Source organism: Grampus griseus (assembly GCF_964374135.1).
Source record: "Grampus griseus genome assembly, chromosome: 16".
Taxonomy (NCBI): Eukaryota; Metazoa; Chordata; class Mammalia; order Artiodactyla; family Delphinidae; genus Grampus; species Grampus griseus.
The window spans coordinates 2,734,976-2,758,271 of NC_139010.1; positions in this window are offsets into that span (position 1 = coordinate 2,734,976).

The following is a 23,296-nucleotide window of genomic DNA, read 5'->3' on the forward strand; positions in this document are numbered from 1 at the left end:
TACTTAGGAAATTTAGTTACCTATATTTAAAAGAGATTTTTCAACGTCACTGGTATCTAAAGAAGCTCCAAGCAGTAAATTAAAATAAGGGTTAAGTGGCATTAATCAATACCATTACAAATACTTAAATGAGAAGTTAATTGTTAATCACTTTGAAAATAGGTGTACCTAGCTAACATGTTAGTATTTCTAACGTAAGCCCAAAGGAGGAGAAAGTACTACTTACTACATGATGCATTTTAAATGCCACAAGCACACGTTCCTTTGCATATTGTGAACCAATATTTTAAACCTCCCTCCTTAACCATTTTATCAAAAAAAAACTTTTTTAAGATCCTATAATTCTTTGACGTAAAAGCTTCACACAGCAATAATTACTAACTGCTTTCTAATTGGTCTCTTAAAAATAGATGATAACTTCAGGACAAGTGGTCAGTTATCCTCAGGTGGCCCTTCTGAGCAAATAACTCTGAGAAATCAACTCTAATAACTTTGCCAGGGTACTGTCCCAGTCTCTGAGCAATTCCTGAGGACTTGAAAAGCCTTTGTTTCAGGTCTTTCACAAGACTGCTCTCTCCCAGAATCCAGGCTCCTCAGAGGGCACAATTTGCCTGAGGCTGTAAGAATTTTCTGCTTCTCTGAGGACTGAGATGTATGGATCTTTTATTTTTGCTTTTTCTTTAACAAGACATCTTTGATTCTGAACTATTTGTTTCCTTACTATTTTTTCTGAGATATATTCTACAAGTTCTGAAGACAAAAAAAAGAGAAGGAGAGAGGAAGACAAAGAGGAAAGAAGAGAGGGAAATTGAGAGAGAAGACTGCTGATTTTTTCACATCCTTTGAATGTGAAACAACAGATGACCGTTGTGTAGCAGGTCACAGATGACAAAGCTCTATTACATGCAAAGGCCTATTTGAAACTCACAAGTGTGCTCAGTAAGTAGGTAGGTACTTTCAATCCAATTTAATTAATAAACAAACTCAGACTATGAGATTTTTCCTAGGTCACATAGAAGCAAAGGCAATACTTGAACCTACAAATTTAGATCCCAAGTTCTTTATAACAAGCAACACCACATAGTTTATGTTTCCAGGGACTGGAAGAAATGAAAACACTGCTTTTGTTCTTCTGTCATAAGGGATCTCCTACAAAGCTAAAGAGGTTTGTGAAGGATATTGGCCTTTCTACCTGAAAGGGATCATTCAGGGACTCTTAAGTAAGCTGTCATCAACCATTCAGAATGAACTATAGAAAGCCCACTCTGAGCGTCTCAGCCCACAGTGTTCCTAGTTCAAGGGCAAGAAGCGACAAAAAGCATTCTAAAAATAGAGCCCAAGAGAAATTAAGGTTGAGGAAGCCCCAATCCTTAGCCTTAGAGTAGCATTCTTCAGTAGAAACATAATGCGAGCCTTATGGGTAATCTTTAATTTTCTAGTAGCCACATTAAGAAGGTAAAAAGAGGGACTTCCCTAGTGGCCCAGTGCTTAAGATTCAGCACTTTCACTGTGTGTGGCCTGGGTTCAATCCCTGTTCCAGGAACTAAGATCCTGCAAGCTGTGTGGCACGGCCAAAAAAAAGAAAAAAGAAAGGTAAAAAGAAGTGGATGAAATTAACTTTAATAATATATTTTCTTTAACACAAAATATCCAAAATAGTTCAGGAAAAAAAATCAATAAAAATTACTAAGGAGATATTTTACATACTTTTTTTCACACTAAGTCTTTAAGTCCCAGCATCAGTTCCAATTTGAGGCAAACCCCCAGTCCTGAAGCACAGCCTAGAGACTGGACTTGCGGGTCTACATCTGACTCTGGTATCATTTTGTCCAGGACCACGTGCTCATCCCTCTGCCTGCTTTTCTTTTACAGCCCATACAACACCGGCAACACCACGAAGACACAATGAGCAAATGGCCTAAGAATTCCTAACGTGAAAGGCCTCTAGGGAGTGTGTCCAGATATTTGGCTTTTCAAAATGTATTGATTTCTAATTTAATTGCATTGTGGTTGGAGGACATACTTTTTGTATTTCTATCCTTTGTTTTAGGGCCCAACATATGCTATGTCCTGGAGAATGTTCCATGTGTCCTTAAATGTATCTCCTTTAATATCTTAGATGCCGTTGTAGAAGCTCCCACCTGGACTACAAATGATCTATTGCAGTAAATAACCACTTACCTCTATTGCCATCTCTGTTCTCATGAAATCCAGCCTAACTCTCCGGTATGAACGATGTGTGTCCAGTAGACATTGCATTTTCTTTCTGGTCCAAAAGATAAACAGGACAGCCCGTTGGGTAAATTCATCATGAGAATCTGGAGTGGCGTTCCAAAAGTAACTTTCCAAGACCTGTTCATCCTATGAACCAAAGGAGATAAAATGCTGCCTTTATGTGTATTATACTTATTCCATAATCTGGAAATTTTCACTGTTAAGTATGTCGGTGTCTGACAAGTGGTGCAAATTAATGCTTGACCACATTCCTTATCTGGTGGAGGGTTCAAAGTTCTAGAATCTAAAGAAAGATCCAACCTGGACCCCAAGACTGCCGGCATCTGTGACCCTCAAGGGCAGAGGCATTTTGTTTCCTATAAAGGAAAGTACTTCCCTGAGTGACACCGGGTGAGGAAAGACACTTTGAAGGCAAAAAAGACATTGGCAGTTTCCACAGAATCAAGTTTGTGAGTTGAGATTTACACTGACACCTTGTTAGTAAAATTGTGTTGGCTTCTGCTTGAAGATTCATTGATTCTCTGCCCTTATAGCTTTTGTTCAAGACCATATTTTGGAACAGAGGTGCTTCTGCAGCACAGGTGCAGTCAAGTTTTTTCAAATCCCTGTGCTATTAATCACCAATCCTGATAATGTTTGGTTTGGTTTTCTTTTGCTGACTTAAAAAAAAAAAGACCCAGCATCAATTTTTCACTAACAGCCACATCTCAGTTCAGACCAGCTGCACTCACTTGTACAGCAGCCATGTGCAGTGAATGGCTGCTCTTTCTGGACAAGGCCTTACCTTTGATTTCTCAGAGCTTCTGGAGCAACGCTGAGAACTTGGGAAGGCTGATCCAAACTGTGTTACTTGGTTGTTCAGAACAGTATTAGGTATTTGGATGGACTTAAAATGTCCTGTAGGTATTAAAGCTCTATATGTTTTCACATGTAAGCATAACATTTCTTATTTAACACACTGTAGGAAAAAAAATTTACCATCTTTTTTTAACCATTCAGTTTATTAGGGATTTAAAAGCGGTTAAGTCCTTGCTCTGGACACAGCTATCAGGACACTAAAGAATTCATAGAACAGGAAGGCCCGTGGGAAGAGATTCCAGTATAAATGTGGACATGGAAACAGACAGAACAAAGAATGTTGCTCATCAGCCCTTTCATAAGGGTTTAAGTCCTAATGCACCGCAGACGGTGTGCCCTGAGGGGAATTCAGGATGGAAAAAACAGGAAGCATCCTGTGCTTTTGGATATATGGGCCCCTAGGTAGTGAAGATGCATATCCAAGGAAGAATTTCAATGGTCCCAGATTCTCGGATCTTCCCATACATAGAAAAGCACTAAAATCATTAACTTGAGATATTTGTGATTAGTCAAGCCAGTCTTTTACTAATGCTTGACTACATGTACTTCCTCACCAAAAAAATTCATATCTAAACTGGCCCCTTCCCCACCTCTTCAGAGCTACTGAGAGGCGTCTCCCAGGCTCAAGTCCTCAGTAAGGCCCCCGAATAAAATCGAAATCCACTGTTCTCTTGTTGTGCGTTTTTTTCAGTCAACAGACAAGAGAGGAAATAATATTCCAGAGAGCACTCTAGTTTTAATAATCTTTTCTCTGCCTTAACTACTAAAAAAGAGCTGCCCACAAAAATTAGACCAAACCATGAATGTTCATTAAGTCAAGACTCCACAAATAGCATGCATACACGTTTTTTCCCTAATAAACATTAGTTTCTCGGTGCAGTCCAGAAGATGAGCTTAATATTGATTTAAGTCACTCTGCTCCCTAAAATCTTCACTATATATATATATATATATATTTTAAAGATGTTTTTACGTTGAACTTTAAGTGACAGAATTTTCTCCTAGATTTTGAGTCAATCTGGTTAATTATCATAATATAGGAAAAAGCCAAAAAAAGTAAAGAGAAAATATTTCCATTTCCGGACAATGGTTTGACTGCTCATGACAAAACTTTGCACTTCCACACGAAAACTCAGGGCACTTGTTCTGACACGAAATGAATCCAAAGCACGTTTGAAACTGACGTCTCTCAGGTAATTTACATTCACTAGCATGTGGCTACTTGTCTTTTTTTTTGTTTCAACACAAAGGAGAAGTTTCTTCTAGGAGCTTTGCATCAGCTTCCTTTTCCTCAGGGGAGCGGGTAAAGGCTGGCGCGAGATTTGATTCCTTTCACCTGTGTTAGAGCCTTAGCTATACAAACTTGACCTCACAGTGCTCTCAGGGGAAGGGGAAATTTTTACCCTTGACAACATACCTCGTTTTTCTTGTAATAGTCCAGAAATGACTGTCATCAGAGTTTCAGGGTGAAGTGACTGCATTACTAGCTTACTGTGAATTAACTTATAACTATCTATCTCAACACGCTAAACCCTTCCTACCTCAGGGATTAGAGAGGCAGGAAAAGAAAGGGATTGAGGGCTTCCCTGGTGGCGCAGTGGTTGAGAGTCCGCCTGTTGATGCAGGGAACACGGGTTCGTGCCCCAGTTTGGGAAGATCCCACATAATACGGAGTGGCTGGGCCCGTGAGCCATGGGCGCTGAGCCTGCGCGTCCGGAGTTTGTGCTCCGCAACGGGAGAGGCCGCAACAGTGAGAGGCCCGCGTACCGCAAAAAAAAAAAAAGAAAAGAAAAGGGATTAGGAAGTCTGCCTTTCCTTGCCCGCGTATTAAAGACTGCCGGAGCTCTTCCGTGCGTGTGTCTCTTCTTGTCTTCTAGAAACTTCCTAGCCTGGGAACCGTTTTTACGCATTTCTTCCTCAGCCCCAGAAAAACTCCTGGGACTTCATTTAAGGCGGATGCATATATACAGATTAAAAATGACAAAAATTCAAATAGCATTTGAAGAGTTCAGTGGTTCCTTTCACAATTTACACTGGCCCTTCTTGGGACTCTGTGGGGCTGTTGCATCTGAGGAGTCCGGGAAGAAAGGCCAGGGTGTGCCAGCTTGTCCCCATATAGCCCACAGCTTTACTGGCCTCAGGGAGGTTGGATGGAGCGCGTCCTCCTGAGCCAAGCTCAGCTGCAGATGGAAGCCGGCGAGAGCAGCTCGACTCCCGTGCACCCCCAGCCTGCTGGTCTCCAAAATGGATTAACCCCACAAAGCGGCAGCTCCTCCGATATTCAAGGAGCTTGTGAGCGTGGGGAAGGCATTACTTGAAGCCTGACCTGTCTTACTGCTGATTTTAACAGACTTGCTCCCTGCCCTCAAGGAACTTACAACGTAACAGGTGAGGCAAGACAGACACTGAACGAGCCAATAAACTACCTAATTACAAATTGTGATGCCTGCGAACTTGGAGGTTAGGAACAGGTGCTTTGTCTACGAATGGGAATAACCTGCTTTAAAGTGGGAGGTCAGGGAAGGCCTCTCCAGGAGCCTGATACCCATGATGAGAGATGGAGTTGGAGAAGGATTCAGGCAGGCAAAACGTGTGAGAAAAGTATTCGGGTAGAGGAAAGAGTGTGAATCAGGGTGAGTAGGCCACGCAGTTTACTGGTAACAGCAACTGGTGAGGTGTTTCAGTGCCTCAGAATCTATGACCCTACTTTCAGGGCATCTGAGTTCCTGGGACGTCTCTGAACATTTTTAATTTCCATATACCACCTGTTTTCAATATAACAGAATGGCGTATAAATCATGTAATACCTTTTAAGAACCATCTGATCCCTGCAATTATTTATGTTGCTAGGGTATGAGGCAAGGGACCATATGAAATGGGGGAGCAAAGATTAGTGGACCCAACTTGGGGATACCTGCAAACTGACTCTCTCACCATTCCGATAGGTATCCAGCCTCTGTCCTTTTTCTGTCCCTAAAACCACTGGAAAAGACCTATTTTAACCATCTCCTACTTCCACCCTCACCATTCTACCATAATAAATTAAGCCCCCCCCCTCCTTTTTTTAATGCTACTTGTTCAAAGTAGCTTCAGTCTGTAGGGAGCATTGGCCTTAGAGAAAATGGGTTTGAATCTTGACTTTACCATTTATCCTGAGTGATTTGGGAAAAATAATCCCTCTGAGGTTATATTTCCCCATCTATAAAATAAATATAACAGCAGCTATTTTATAAGAACATTGCTAGGATTTAATTAGATAATGAATACAAATGGCCTAGCATATATTCGGTGCTCAATAAATGTAGAACAAAGGAAATGAGTCAGTATGTAGTCCAAATACATCCAGATGTCTTACGACCTCTTCCAGGCCTCCTAGAAACGCAAGAAGGCAGAATTGCTAATTCACCAAGACTGAGGAAGCCTGCCAGTATGAGAAGCTGGACATTCTCAAGTTCTGTTGCTAGGTGTTCTGAGCTGTCGTCATCTTGTCAACAAAGACTTATGCCACCCTCAGATGAGTGCCAAGGGCTGAGTGTTTTTCTGATTGACCCAGGGTTTTCCTGCCCCAGATGCTGGGTTTTATCCACCACAGCCTCAGAGGCGTGGGTTAGGAGAGCCTGAGCCCTGAGTCAGTGTACCAAGGACTCCAACCAGAAGATGCTGTCTAAGCCGAGCTTTGAGTCCACTTCAGGACAGAATTCCCAACCAGGCAGGAATCTACCCAGTACCCGAGGTCTGACTGCATCTGGAAAGTTCCTTAGAATACATTTTCTGAGTTAGAATACATTTTCATGATCTAATAGTAGAAATTAATAGCATTAATCAACAGGTAGACAAAAGTGGTCTATCCATTAATGGAACACTATTTGGCAATAAAAAGTAAAGAAGTAGTGATACATGTTAGCATTTGAATGAACCTCAAAAATATTATACTAAGTGAAAGAGCCAGACAAAAAGACCACATCTTTAACAATCCTGTTTATATGAACTGTCCAGAAAAGGCAAATTTATAGAGACAGACAGTAGATTAGTGCCTGGGGCTGGGGATAGGAAGGGGGAGCGACTGTAAATGGGCTTGAGTTTTATTTTGAGGGGCAGATGTAAATGTTTTAAAGTGAGATTGTGGTGGTGGTTACACAATTCTGTGAATAAACTAAGGAATCATTGAATTAAAATAGGTGAATTTGGGCTTCCCTGGTGGCGCAGTGGTTGAGAGTCCGCCTGCCGATGCAGGGGACACCGGTTCATGCCCCGGTCTGGGAAGATCCCACATGCCGCGGAGCGGCTGGGCCCGTGAGCCATGGCCGCTGAGCCTGCGCGTCTGGAGCCTGTGCTCCGCAGCGGGAGAGGCCACAACAGTGAGAGGCCCGCGTACCACAAAAAAAAAAAAAAAAAAAAAAAAAATAGGTGAATTTATGGTATGTAAATGACACCTCCACAAAACCATAAATAAAAAATTAATTTGAAAAGTGAGTAGTTCTCACTTTGGGCCTCAGCTTGGAGGCCGTAGTTTCCAGACAAGAAGTGGCCTGTGTCCCATTGCCCTGCAGCCTTGGCCTGGGTGCCCAAATTCAGCTCCCCACTCAGGCCCAAAGGAGCCTCACAGTGGCTCCAGAGATGAATGCTCCCAAGTTCTGAAGCTGGGAGAGGCCAGGGGATGAACTCTCTCCAAGAGCCTTCAGGAGGGGCCCTGCTGACACACTGGTTTTAGGACTTCTGATCTCTAGAACTGTAAGGCAATACACTGGTGCTACTTTAAGTCACGAAATTTGTGGTAATTTGTTACAGCAGCATTAGCAAACTGATGCAGTGTTTAAAAGATGAATTCCCACGCTGCATGGATTATCCTCAGAAGGACTTAAAATTTAGCCTTTAGGCCTTACTCATTTGCAAATGTTATTTCTATAAATACAAGGTGAAGCCTTATTAAAAGACTATTAGGAAAAGGTGCTGCTTCCGTTGTCTTCCTGTGCTGGGTACCGGAATCTTGACTGCAATTGTTAATTTGGAGCACAGCTGATTCAGACGTCATACAAAATCAATTTGCGACATTAAAATGATAATAAGGATTGATTAAGACAGATTTAGCTACACTAAAGAATAAGAACCTCAGTTTACTTAACAATTAACTTAAAAGGGGGGGGAGGATAAATTGGGAGATTGGGATTGACATATACACACTACTATATATAAAATAGATAACTAATAAGAACCTACTGTTTAACACAGGGAACTCTACTCAGTACTCTCTAATGACCTATATGGAAATAGAATCTAAAAAGAGTGGTTATATGTGTATGTATAACAGATTCACTTTGCTGTACAGCAGAAACTAACACAACATTGTAAATCAACTATACTGCAATAAAAATTAATTTAAAAAATTAACTTAGAGAATAAATAATATATAGGCTTTGTTAAAGTCAGCTCCCCATTCTTTATTAAAAGCTTAGTATATTTTAATTCTGCTGTCTTTGGCTTCAGTTTCTCCCTATAGGATGATAACTCTCTCTGCCCTCAGCCTGACTATAGCACATCCCAAAGCCACTCGCCTCCTTCACATTTCCTCTAGGATGACTCGGACTTTCCAAATCCAACCCTACCCCACCTCCCATCTCATGCTCTAGCATCCTTTAATCCCTGACGTATGAGGTTGTCAGTTAGAGAAACCAGAAAAGTCACTCTAAATGCTGGTTAATTTTTTAAAATTCCTAAACATTCCTTACATCTTCTCTTCCCACTGCCCCAGCCATGGTTCAGCTCTAAGCCCTCAGGCTCTCTCTCCAGGACCACTCTCACTGCTTCCTCACTCATCTACCTCAAGGCGCGTAAAGGTCAATCCATTCCAAGCAGACCACAGAAAAAAATTCTAACATGCAAGTCTAATCATATACCACCTCTAAGTAAAACTCACTCCTTACTCACCAGCTTTAACTGAAGGCCCTAAATTATCTGGACCCTAACTCTTCAGTTTCATGCTAGAGTTGTATATGTGATTGCTTCCCGCCCACCCCCAACACCTTAGAACAGCTCCCGGTTTCCATTTGGAAATCCACAGACTTCTGGGGAAGCTGACTCCTGCCCTGTTTGGTATTTAGTATCTGGAATGGAATATGTGGCTTAATACAGAAATACTATTTTAGAATGTGCACAGGACCTCTGCTAGTTGAATCAGAGTAGATCTGGGACTATGGCTGGAATTTTTTGCACAAAGTCTCTGAACAATGGACTAGATGCACCAGAGGCCGGGGATGCTAGAAATCAATTTAGCACCAGGAAGGCAGCAAATATGGCCTCTGTGGGGCAAACAGGAGTCCTGGGATAAAATCATGAACCTCTGCATGAAATTATGCCTGAGGGCTACGTTACCTTGAAATGTTTCCATTATATCAGTAAATAAATTCCTTTCACTATTTAATATATTTAAATTGAGATTTATATAAATGGATAGATACCCTGTGTTCATGCATTGGAAGACTAAATATTGTTAAGATGTCAATTCTTCCCACCTTGATCTATAGATGCAACACATCCCAATCAAAACCCACAAGCTATTTTGTGGATATTAACAGATTAATTCCAAAGTTTGTGTGAAAAGGCAAAAGACCCGAAACAGCCAACATAATGCTGAAAAAGAATAAAGTTGGGAGACTGACACTACCAGATTGCAAGACTTATTATAAACTGTGGCAATTAATACAGTGTAGTATTGTTTAAAAAAAAAGACATGGGTTAATGAAACAGAGTCCAGAAATAGATGCACCTTAATACAGGCAACTGATCTTGTACAAAGAAAAGAAACAAAGGAAATTCCATGGAGAAAAAAAGTAGTCTTTTCAACAAATGGTGCTAGAACAATTGAAATTCCATATGTAAAAAAAAAAAAAAAAAAATCTAGACACAGACCTTACACCAGTTATACAAATCAACTCAAAATGGATTATTGTAAAGAAAAAAGTTTCCCTCTACTAACACACAGAATACTTTTGCAACCACACGTGTGGGTTTTCCACACCAGGGAATTCTCCGACACCTCCTGAATGTCCTACAATTCAATTCTGACACCAGCCAGACCCAGCACAGACCCCATGAGGTGGCCTGCCCCCGCTTCAGATGCCAGCTCCAAGTCCAAGATGTCCCCTGTGCTTCTGACCTACTGGCTATAAACCAGAGTTTCCACAACCACCTCCTGAGGTTCATACATTTTCTAGAACAGCTCAGAGAACTCGAGGAAACAGTTATGTTTACAGGTTTGTTCCATAATAAAGGACACAGGTGAATAGCCAGAGGAATAGATATGGGGGTGAGGTCCAGAAGGGTCCTGAGCACAGGAGCTTTTGTCCCCTTAGAGTTGGGGTGCACTACCCTCCAGGCATGTGGATATATTCACTGACCTGGAAGCTCTTCAAACCTCACACTTTCGGGATTCTTTGGAGACTTCATCATGTAGGCATGATACATCAACTTCATTTCCAGCCCCTCCCCTCTCTCCTGTCTCTAGAGAAGGGGGGTGGGCTGCAAGTTCAAGCTTCTCATCCCGCTTACTCTTCTTTGTGATCAGCCTCCCCACCCAGAAGCCCACCAAGAGTTCTCTCATCAGAAGAAAAGATGTTCCTATCATCCAGGAAATTACAAAGGTCTCAGGAACTCTGTGCCAGAAACTGGGGGGATATATATACTATTATTTAACAATTATAGACCTAAATATGAAGCAGTATACTATAAAACTTCTATAAGAAAATATAGGATGAAATTTGTGTGAACTTGGATTTAGCCTTTAGTTTTTAGGTATAACCTCCAAAGTACATTCCATGAAAGAAAAAATGATAAATTAGAATTTATTAAAATTAAAAACTTGTTAGTTAATTTAGGACTAAGAAATCAAGAATATGCAATGGGGAAAGGATAGTCTAATAAATGGTGTTGGAAAAATTGGACAGCCACATGCAAAATAATGAAACTGGACGACTATTTAACATCATACACAAAAAACAAACAAAAAAACCTCAAAACAGATTGAAGACTTGAATGCAAGACCTGAAGCCATAAAACTCCTAAAAGAAAACACAGGTGGTAAACTCCTTGACATCGGTCTTGGCAATGATTTTTTGAATCTGACACCAAAAGCAAAACCAACAAAAGCAAAAATAAACAAGTGGGACTACATCAAAGAAAAAAGATTCTGCACAGTGAAGGAAACCATCAAGAAAATGAAAAAGCAAACTACTGAATGGGAGAAATATTTGCAAAACGAATATCTGGTACCGTGCTAATATCTGAGCTATATAAATAATTCATACAACTCAATAGCAAAAAAAAATTTGATTAAAAAATGAACAGAAGATAGGAATAGACATTTTCCCAAGGAAGACATACAGATGGCCAACAGGTACATGAAAAAGTGCCCTACATCATTAATCATCAGAGGAATGCAAATCAAAACCACAATGAGATACCATCTCACACCTAGAATGGCTATTATCAAAAAGACTAGAAACTAACTGTTGGCAAGAATGTGAACAAAAGGGAACCCTTCTGCACTGTTGATGGGAATGTAAATTGGTACAGCCAGTATGGAAAACAGTATGAAGGTTTCCTTAAAAATTAAAAATGGAAGCACAATACGATCCAGCAATTCCACTTCTGGGAATTTACCTGAAGGAAATTTTAAAAACTGGAAAAGACGCAGGCACCCCCAAGTTCATTACAGCATAATTTGTGATAGACAAGATATGGAAACAACCTAAGTACCCATCAATGGATGAATGGATAAAGAAACTGTGGTGTATATATATACACAATGGAATATTATTATTCATTTATAAAAAGTAATGAAACATGGACGGACCTCAAGGATATTATGCTAAGTGAAATAAGTCAGATAGAGAAAGACAAATACCATATGATCTCACTTATATGTGGAATCTAAAAACAAAAACAAAAAGTGTCATAGATACAGAGAACAGATTTGTGGTTGCCAGAGGTGGGGGTGGAGGGTGGGAGAAATGAGAAAACTGTTTTTGTGGGGTTTAATTAGTTCAAACAAATTGAATTCAAATTTTTCAAAACTGTACTCTACGTCTGTGAAAGACTGTTAAGAAATTGAAAGACATGCCACAGCCAGAAAATGCTTGCAAAAACTACTTTTAACTTTCATCAAAAAACACAAAGAGCTCTTAAAACTCAACAATAAGAAAAAAGACAGCCCGCTTAAAAATGGGCAAAAGGGGCTTTCCTGGTGGCGCAGTGGTTCAGAGTCCGCCTGCCGATGCAGGGACACAGGTTCGTGCCCCGGTCCGGGAGGATCCCACGTGCTGTGGAGCGGCTGGGCCCATGAGCCATGGCCGCTGAGCCTGCGCCTACGGAGCCTGTGCTCCGCAACGGGAGAAGCCACAACAGTGAGAGGCCTGCGTACCACAAAAATAAATAAACAAATAAGGGCAAAAGAAGAGAGCTTCAAGATGGCGGAAGAGTAAGACGTGGAGATCACCTTCCTCCCCACAAATACATCTACATGTGGAACAGCTCCTACAGAACACCTACTGAAAGCTGGCAGAAGACCTCAGACTTCCCAAAAGGCAAGAAACTCCCCATGTACCAGGGTAGGGCAAAAGAAACAAGAATAAACAGAGACAAAAGAATAGGGACGGGACCTACACCAGTGGGAGGGAGCTGTGAAGGAAGAAAGGTTTCCACACACTAGAAGCACCTTCGCGGGCAGAGACTGTGGGTGGCGGAGGGGGAAAGCTTCGGAGCCGCGGAGGAGAACATAGCAACAGGGGTGCGGAGGGCAAAGCGGAGAGATTCCTGCACAGAGGATCGGTGCCGACCGGCACTCACCTGCCCGAGAGGCTTGTCTGCTCACCCTCCGGGACGGGTGAGGCTGGGAGCTGAGGCTCGGGCTTCGGTTGGAGCACAGGGAGAGGACTGGCAGAGTGAACAGAGCCTGAAGGGTTTAGTGCGCCACGGCTAGCCGGGAGGGAGTCCGGGAAAAGTCTGGAGCTGCCGAAGAGGCAAGAGACTTTTTCTTGCCTCTTTGTTTCCTGGTGCGCGGGGAAAGGGGATTCAGAGCACTGCTGAAAGGAACTCCAGAGAAGGGCGCGAGCCGCGGCTATCAGCGCGGACCCCAGAGATGGGCATGAGACGCTAAGGCTGCTGCTGCCGCCACCAAGAAGCCTGTGTGTGAGCACAGGTCACTATCCACACCTCCCCTCCCAGAAGCCTGTGCAGCCCGCCACTGCCAGGGTCCGGGGATCCAGGGACAACTGCCCCGGGAGAACGCACAGCACGCCTCAGGATGGTGCAACGTCCTGCCGGCCTCTGCCGCTGCAGGCTCCTCCCGCACTCCATGCCCCTCCCCCCCCCCCCCCCCCGGCCTGAGTTAGCCTGAGCCCCCGAATCAGCCGCTCCTTTAACCCCGTCCTGTCCTGTTGGAGTGAAGAACAGACATCCTCAGGCGACCTACACGCAGAGGCGGGGCCAAATCCAAAGCTGAACCCCGGGAGCTGTGCGAACAAAGAAGAGAAAGGGAAATTTCTCCCAGCAGCCTCAGGAGCAGCGGATTAAATCTCCACAATCAACTTGATGTACCTGCATCTGTGGAATACCTGAATAGACAACGAATCATCCCAAATTGAGGAGGTGGACTTTGGGTGCAATGATATATATATTTTTTCCCTTTTTCTCCTTTTCTGAGTGTGCATGTGTATGCTTCTGTGTGTGATTTTATCTGTATAGCTTTGCTTTTACCATTTGTCCTAGGGTTCTGTCTGTCCGTTTTTTGTTTTTTTTTTAATTAAAAAATTTTTTTCTTAATAAATATTTTTTATTTTAATAACTTTATTTTATTTTATCTTCTTCTTTCGTTCTTTCTTTCCTCCCTTTTATTCTTAACTGCAGGACAGGCTCTTTGTGCTCCAGACAGGCATCAGGGCTATGTCACTGAGGTGGGAGAGCCAAGTTCAGGACACTGGTCCACAAGAGACCTAGCTTCACGTAATATCAATGGCAAAAATCTCCCAGAGATCTCCATCTCAACGCCAAGACCCAGCTTCACTCAACAACAAGCAAGCTACAGTGCTAGACACCCTATGCCAAACATCTAGCAAGACAGGATCAAAACCCCATCCATTAGCACAGAGGCTGCCTAAAATCATAATAAGGCCACAGACACCCCAAAACACACCACCAGACATGGACCTGCCCAACAGAAAGACAAGATTCAGCCTCAGACACCAGAACACAGGCACTAGTCCCCTCCTAAAGGAAGCCTACACGACCGACTGAACCAATCTTAGCGACTGGGGGCAACACCAAAAATAACGGGAACTACAAACCTGCCGCCTGTGAAAAGGAGACCCCAAACACAGTAAGTTAACAAAATGAGAAGACACAGCAACACACAGCAGATGAAGGAGCAAGGCAAAAACCCACCAGACCTAACAAATGAGGATGAAAGAGGCAGTCTACCTGAAAAAGAATTCAGAATAGTGATAGTTAAGATGATCCAAAATCTTGGAAATAGAATAGAGAAAATACAAGAAACGTTTAACAAGGACATAGAAGAACTAAAAAGGAAACAAACAATGCTGAACAACACAATAAATGAAATTAAAAATTCTCTAGAAGGGATCAATAGCAGAATAACTCAGACAGAAGAACGGATAAGTGACCTGGAAGATAAAATAGTGGAAATAACTACTGCAGAGCAGAATACAGAAAAAAGAATGAAAAGAATTGAGGACAGTCTCAGAGACCTCTGGGACAACATTAAATGCACCAATATTCGAATTATAGCCATCCCAGGAGAAGAAGAAAAAAAGAAGGGGACTGAGAAAATATTTGAAGTGATTATAGTGGAAAACTTCCCTAATGTAGGAAAGGAAATAGTTAATCAAGTCCAGGAAGCACAGAGAGTCCCATACAGGATAAATCCAAGGAGAAACACGACAAGACACATATTAATCAAACTATCAAAAATTAAATACAAAGGACAAATATTAAAAGCAGCAAGGGAAAAACAACAAGTAACACATGAGGGAATCCCCATAAGGTTAACAGCTGATCTTTCAGCAGCAACTCTGCAAGCCAGAAGGGAGTGGCAGGACATATTTAAAGTGATGAAGGAGAAAAACCTACAACCAAGATTACCCAGCAAGGATCTCATTCAGTTTGACGGAGAAATTGAAAGCTTTACAGATAAGCAAAAGCTAAGATAATTCAGCACCACCAAACCAGCTTTACAACAAATGCTAAAGGAAATTCTCAAAGCAGGAAACACAAGAGAAAGAAAAGACCTACAATAATAAACCCGGAGCAATTACGAAAATGGTAATTGGAACATACATATCGATAATTACCTTAAATGTAAATGGATTAAATGCTCCAACCAAGAGACATAAACTGGCCGAATGGATAAAAAAACAAGACCCACATATATGCTGTCTACACGAGACCCACTTCAGACCTAGGGACACGTACAGACTGAAAGTGAGGGAATGGAAAAAGATATTCCATGCAAATGGAAATCAAAAGAAAGCTGGAGTAGCAATTCTCATATCAGACAAAATAGACTATAAAACAAAGACTATTACAAGAGACAAAGGACACTACATAGTGATCAAGGAATCAACCCAAGAAGAAGATATAGCAATTGTAAATATTTATGCACCCAACATAGGAGCACCTCAATACATAAGGCAAATACTAACAGCCATAAAAGGGGAAATTGACAGTAACACAATCATAGGAGTGGATTTTAACACCCCACTTTCACCAATTGACAGATCATCCCAAATGAAAATAAATAAGGAAACACAAGCTTTAAATGATACACTAAACAAGATGGACTTAATTGACATTTATAGGACAGTCCATCAGAAACAACAGAATGCACATTCTTCTCAAGTGCTCATGGAACATTCTCCAGGATAGATCATATCTTGGGTCACAAATCAAGCCTTGGTAAATTTAAGAAAATTGAAATCGTATCAAGTATCTTTTCCGACCACAATGCTATGAGACTAGATATCAATTACAGGAAAACATCTGTAAGAAATACAAACACATGGAGGCTAAATAACACATTACTTAATAACCAAGAGATCACTGAGGAAATCAAAGAGGAAATCAAAAATACCTAGAAACAAACGACAATGAAAACACGACAACCCAAAACCTATGAGATACAGCAAAAGCAGTTCTAAGAGGGAAGTTTATAGCAATAGAATTCTACCTTAAGAAACAAGAAACATCTCAAATAATCAATCTAACCTTACACCTAAAGCAATTAGAGAAAGAAGAACAGAGAAACGTCAAAGTTAGCAGAAGGAAAGAAATCATAAAGATCAGATCAAAAATAAATGAAAAAGAAATGAAGGAAATGATAGCAAACATCAATAAAACTAAAAGCAGGGTCTTTGAGGAGATAAAAAAAATTGATAAACCATTAGCCAGACACATCAAGGAAAAAAGGGAGAAGACTCAAATCAATAGAATTAGAAATGAAAAAGGAGAGGTAAAAACTGATACTGCAGAAATACAAAGGATCATGAGAGATTACTACAAGAAAATGTATGCCAATAAAATGGACAACCTGGAAGAAGTGGACAAATTCTTAGAAAGGTACAACCTTGCAAGACTGAACCAGGAAGAAATCGAAAATATGAACAGACCAATCACAAGCACTGAAATTGAAACTGTGATTAAAAATCTTCCAATAAAAAAAAGCCCAGGACCAGATGGCTTCACAGGCGAATTCTATCAAATATTTAGAGAAGAGCTAACACCTATCCTTCTCAAAATCTTCCAAAATACAGCAGAGGGATGAACACTCCCAGACTCATTCTACGAGGCCACCTTCACTCTGATACCAAAACCAGACAAAGGCGTCAAAAAGAAAGAAAACTACAGGCCAATATCACTGATGAACATACATGCAAAAATCCTCAACAAAATACTAGCAAACAGAATCCAACAGCACATTAAAAGGATCATACATACACTATGAGCAAGTGAAGTTTATCCCAGGAATGCAAGGATTCTTCAATATATGTAAATCAATCAACGTGATAAACCATATTAAAAAAATTGAAGGAGAAAAACCATATGATCATCTCAATAGATGCAGAGAAAGCTTTCGACAAAATTCAACACCAATTTATGAGAAAAACCCTCTAGAATGTAGGCATCGAGGGAACTTTCCTCAACATAATAAAAGCCATTTCTGACAAACCCACAGCCAACATCATCCTCAATGGTGAAAAACTGAAACCATTTCCACTAAGATCAGGAAGAAGACAAGGTGGCCCACTCTCACCACTATTATTCAACATAGTTTTGGAGTTTTAGCCTCAGCAATCAGAGAAGAAAAAGAAAGAAATGGAATCCAACTCGGAAGAGAAGAAGTAAAGCTGTCACTGTTTGCAGATGACATGATGCTATACATAGAGAATCCTAAAGATGCTGCCAGAAAACTACTAGAGCTAATCAATGAATTTTCTAAAGTAGCAGGATACAAAATTAATGCACAGAAATCTCTTGCATTCCTATACACTAATGATGAAAAATCTGAAAGTGAAATTAAGAAAACACTCCCGGGGCTTCCCTGGTGGCACAGTGGTTGAGAATCTGCCTACCAATGCAGCAGACATGGGTTCAAGCCCTGGTCTGGGAGGATCTCACATGCCGCGGAGCAACTGGACACGTGAGCCACAATTACTGAGCCTGCGCGTCTGCAGCCTGTGCTCTGCAACAACAGAGGCTGCGACAGTGAGAGGCCTGTGCACCGCGATGAAGAGTGGCCCCCACTTGCCACAACTAGAAAAAGCCCTTGCAAAGAAATGGAGACCCAACACAGCCATAAATAAATAAATTAATTAAAAAAATAAAAAAACTAGAACGGCACCAGCAGAAATGGGGTGTACCCCACTTAACATTCTGAAAAGAAAAGAAAACACTTCTATTTACCTTTGCAACAAAAAGAATAAAATATCTAGGAATAAACCTACCTAAGGAGACAAAAGACCTGTATGCAGAAAATTATAAGACACTGATGAAAGATATTAAAGATGATACAAATAGATGGAGAGATACACCATGTTCTTGGATTGGAAGAATCAACATTGTGAAAATGATTCTACTACCCAAAGCAATCTACAGGCTCAATGCAATCCCTATCAAACTACCACTGGCATTTTTAACAGAACTAGAACAAAAAATCTCACAATTTGTATGGAAACACAAAAGACCCCGAATAGCCAAAGCAATCTTGAGAACAAAAAACGGAGCTGGAGGAATCAGGCTTCCTGACTTCAAACTATACTACAAAGCTACAGTAATCAAGACAGTATGGTACCGGCACAAAAACAGAAATATAGATCAATGGAACAGGATAGAAAGCCCAGATATAAACCCATGCACATATGGTTACCTTATCTTTGATAAAGGAGGCAGAAATGTACAGTGGAGAAAGGACAGCCTCTTCAATAAGTGGTGCTGGGAAAACTGGACAGGTACAGGTAAAAGTATGAGATTAGAACACTCCCTAACACCATACACAAAAATAAGCTTAAAATGAATTAAAGACCTAAATGTAAGGCCAGAAACTATCAAACTCTTAGAGGAAAACATAGGCAGAACACTCTGTGATATAAATCACAGCAAGATCCTTTTTGACCCACCTCCTAGAGAAATGGAAATAAAAACAAAAATAAACAAATGGGACCTAATGAAACTTCAAAGCTTTTGTACAGCAATGGAAACCATAAGCAAGACCAGAAGACAACACTCAGAATGGGAGAAAATATTTGCAAATGAAGCAACTGACAAGGATTAATCTCCAAAATTTACAACCAGCTCATGCAGCTCAATAACCCAATCTAAAAATGGGCAGAAGACCTAAATAGACATTTCTCCAAAGAAGATATACAGACTGCCAACAAACACATGAAAGAATGCTCAACATCACTAATCATTAGAGAAATGCAAATCAAAACTACAATGAGATATCATCTCACACCAGTCAGAATGGCCATCATCAAAAAAATCTAGAAACAATAAATGCTGGAGAGGGTGTGGAGAAAAGGGAACACTCTTGCACTGCTGGTGGGAATGTGAATTGGTAGAGCCACTATGGAGAACAGTATGGAGGTTCCTTAAAAAACTACAAATAGAACTACCATATGACCCAGCAATCCCACTATGGGCATATACCCTGAGAAAACTAAAATTCAAAAAGAGTCATGTACCAAAATGTTCATTGCAGCTCTATTTACAATAGCCCGGAGATGGAAACAACCTAAGTGCCCATCATCGGATGAATGGATAAAGAAGATGTGGCACATATATACAATGGAATACTACTCAGCCGTAAAAAGAAACGAAATTGAGCTATTTGTCATGAGGTGCATAGACCTAGAGTCTGTCATATAGTGTGAAGTAAGTCAGAAGGAAAAACACAATTACCATGTGCTAACACATATATATGGAATTTAAGGGAAAAAACTGTCATGAAAAACCTAGGGGTAAGACAGGAATAAAGACACAGACATACTGGAGAATGGACTTAAGGATATGGGGAGGGGGAAGGGTGAGCTGTGACAGGGCGAGAGAGAGGCATGGACATATATACACTAACAAACGTAAGGTAGATAGCTAGTGGGAAGCAGCCGCATGGCACAGGGATATTGGCTCGGTGCTTTGTAACTGCCTGGAGGGGTGGGATAGGGAGGGTGGGAGGGAGGGAGACTCAAGAGGGAAGAGATATGGGAACATATGTATATGTATAACTAATTCACTTTGTTATAAAGCAGAAACTAACACACCATTGTAAAACAATTATACTCTAATAAATATGTAAAAAATAATAATAATGAAGAATAAATAGAATCCTTTCAAAAAGAAAAAAAAAGAAAATTAATGCACATTTTTTGCATTCCTATATACTAATGAGGAAAAATCTGAAGGAGAAATTAAGGAAACACTTCTATTTACCATTGCAACAAAAAGAATAAAGTACCTAGGAATAAACCTACCTAAGGAGAAAAAAGTCCTGTATGCAGAAAACTATAAGACACTGATGAATGAAATCAAACACGATACAAACAGATGGAGAGATATACCATATTCTTGGATTGGAAGAATCAACATTGTGATAATGACTATACCACCCAAAAGCAATCTGCAGATTCAATGCAATCCCTATCAAACTACCAATGGCATTTTTCACAGAACTAGAAAAAAAAATTTTACAATTTGTATGGAAACAAAAAAGACCCCGAATAGCCAAAGCAGTCTTGAGAAAGAAAATGGAGTCAGAGGAACAAGAGTCCCTGACTTCAGACTATACTACAAAGCTACAGTAATCAAGACAATATGGTATTGGCACAAAAACAGAAACATAGATCAATGGAACAGGATAGAAACCCAGAGATAAACCCATGCACATATTGTCACCTTATCTTTGATAAAGGAGGCAAGCCAAGAATAAACAGTGGAGAAAAGACAGCCTCTTCAGTAAGTGGTGCTGGGAAAACTAGACAGCTACGTCTAAAAGAATGAAATTAGAACACTCACTAACAGCATACACAAAAATAAGCTCAAAATAGATTAAAGACCTAAACGTAAGGCCAGACACTATAAACTATTAGAGGAAAACATAGGCAGAACACTCTATGACATAAATCACAGCAAGATCTTTTTTGACCCTGCTCCTAGAGAAATGGAAATAAAAAAATAATAAACAAATGGGACCTAGTGAATTTTAAAATCTTTTTCACAACAAAGGAAACCATAAACAAGATGAAAAGACAACCCTCAGAATGGGACAAAATATTTACAAATGAAGCAACTGACAAAGGATTAATCTCCAAAATTTAAAAGAAGCTAATGCAGCTCAATATATATAAAAAAAAAAAACAAACAACTGAATCCAAAACTGGGCAGAAGACCTAAATAGATATTTATCCAAACAAAATATACAGATTGCCAACAGACACATGAAAGGATGCTCAACATCATTAATCATTAGAGAAATGCAAATCAAAGCTACAATGAGATATCATCTCACACCAGTCAGAATGGCCATCATCAAAAAATCTACAAAGAATAAATGCTGGAGAGGATGTGGAGAAAGGGAACCCTCTTGCACTGTTGGTGGGAATGTAAATTGATACAGTCACTATAGAGAAAAGTATGGATGTTCCTTAAAAAACTAAAAATAGAACCACCATACAACCCAGCAATCCCAGTACTGGGCATATACCCTGAGAAATCCATAATTCAAAAAGAGTCATATACCACAATGTTCATTGCACCTCTATTTACAATAGCCAGGACATGGAAGCAACCTAAGTGTCCATCGACAGATGAACGGATAAAGAAGATGTGGCCCATATAGACAATGGAATAGTATTCATCCATAAAAGGAAATGAAATCGGGTTATTTGTAGTGAGGTGGATACACCTAGAGTGTGTCATACAGAGCAAAGTAAGTTAGAGAGAGAATAAGAAATACCGTATGCTAACACATATATATGAGATATTTTTAAATAAAGGTCATCAAGAACCTAGGGGCAGGACAGGAATAAAGACACATACCTACTAAGGAATGGATCTGAGGACACGTGCAGCCCAAAGGGTAAGCTGGGACGAAATGAGAGAGTGGCATGGGCATATATACATTACCAAAGTAAAACCAATAGCTAGTGGGAAGCAGCTGCATAGCACAGGGAGATTAGCTCGGTGCTTTGTGACCACCTAGAGGGGTGGGATAGGGAGGGTGGGAGGGAGACGCAAGAGGGAGGAGATATGGGGATATATGTATATGTATAGCTGTTTCACTTTGTTATAAAGCAGAAACTGACACAATACTGTAAAGCAATTATACTCCAATAAAGATGTTAAAAATAACTAAATAAAGTTGTGTTTGGTCCTGTTGAAAAAAAAAAGAAATTAAAGATGATACAAATGGAGAGATATACCATGTTCTTGGATTGGAAGAATCAACATTGTGAAAATGACTCTACTACCCAAAGCAATCTACAGATTCAATGTAATCCCTATCGAACTACCACTGATATTTTTCACAGAACTAGAGCCAAAAATTTCACAATTTGTTTGGAAACACAAAAGATCCCAAATAGCCAATGCAATCTTGAGAAAGAAAAACGGAGCTGCAGGAATCAGGCTCCCTGACTTCAGACTATACTACAGAGCTACAGTAATCAAGACAGTATGGTACTGGCACAGAAACAGAAATATAGAGCAATGGAACAGGATAGAAAGCCCAGTGATAAACCCACGCACATATGGTCACCTTATCTTTGATAAAGTAGGCAAGAATATACAGTGGAGGAAAGACAGCCCCTTCAATAAGTGGTGCTGGGAAAACTGGACAGCTACATGTAAAACAATGAAATTAGAACACTTCCTAACAGCATACACAAAAATAAACTCAAAACGGATTAAAGACCTAAATGTAAGGCCAGACACCATCAAACTCTTAGAGGAAAACATAGGCAGAACACTCTATGACGTAAATCACAGCAAGACCCTTTTTGACCCACCTCCTAGTGAAATGGAAATAAAAACAAAAATAAGGTGGGACATAATTAAACTTCAAAGCTTTTGCACAGCAAAGGAAACCATAAACAAGACGAAAAGACAACACTCAGAATGGGAGAAAATATTTGTAAATGAAACAACTGACAAAGGATTAATCTCCAAAATTTACAAGCAGCTCATGCAGCTCAACATTTAAAAAACAAACAACCCAATCCAAAACTGGGCAGAAGACCTAAATAGACATTTCTCCAAAGAAGATATACAGATTGCCAACAGACACATGAAACAATGCTGAACATCATTACTCATTAGAGAAATGCAAATCAAAACTACAATGAGATATCATCTCACACCGGTCAGAATGGCCATCATCAAAAAATCTACAAACAGGGGCTTCCCTGGTGGCGCAGTGGTTGGGAGCCTGCCTGCCAATGCAGGAGACATGGGTTCATGCCCCAGTCTGGGAGGATCCCACATGCCGCGGAGCGGCTGGGCCCGAGAGCCATGGCCACTGAGCCTGCCCGTCTGGAGCCTGTGCTCCGCAGCGGGAGAGGCCATAATGGTGAGAGGCCCGCATAACGGAAAAAAAAAAATCTACAAACAGTAAATGCTGGAGAGAGTGTGGAGAAAAGGGAACCCT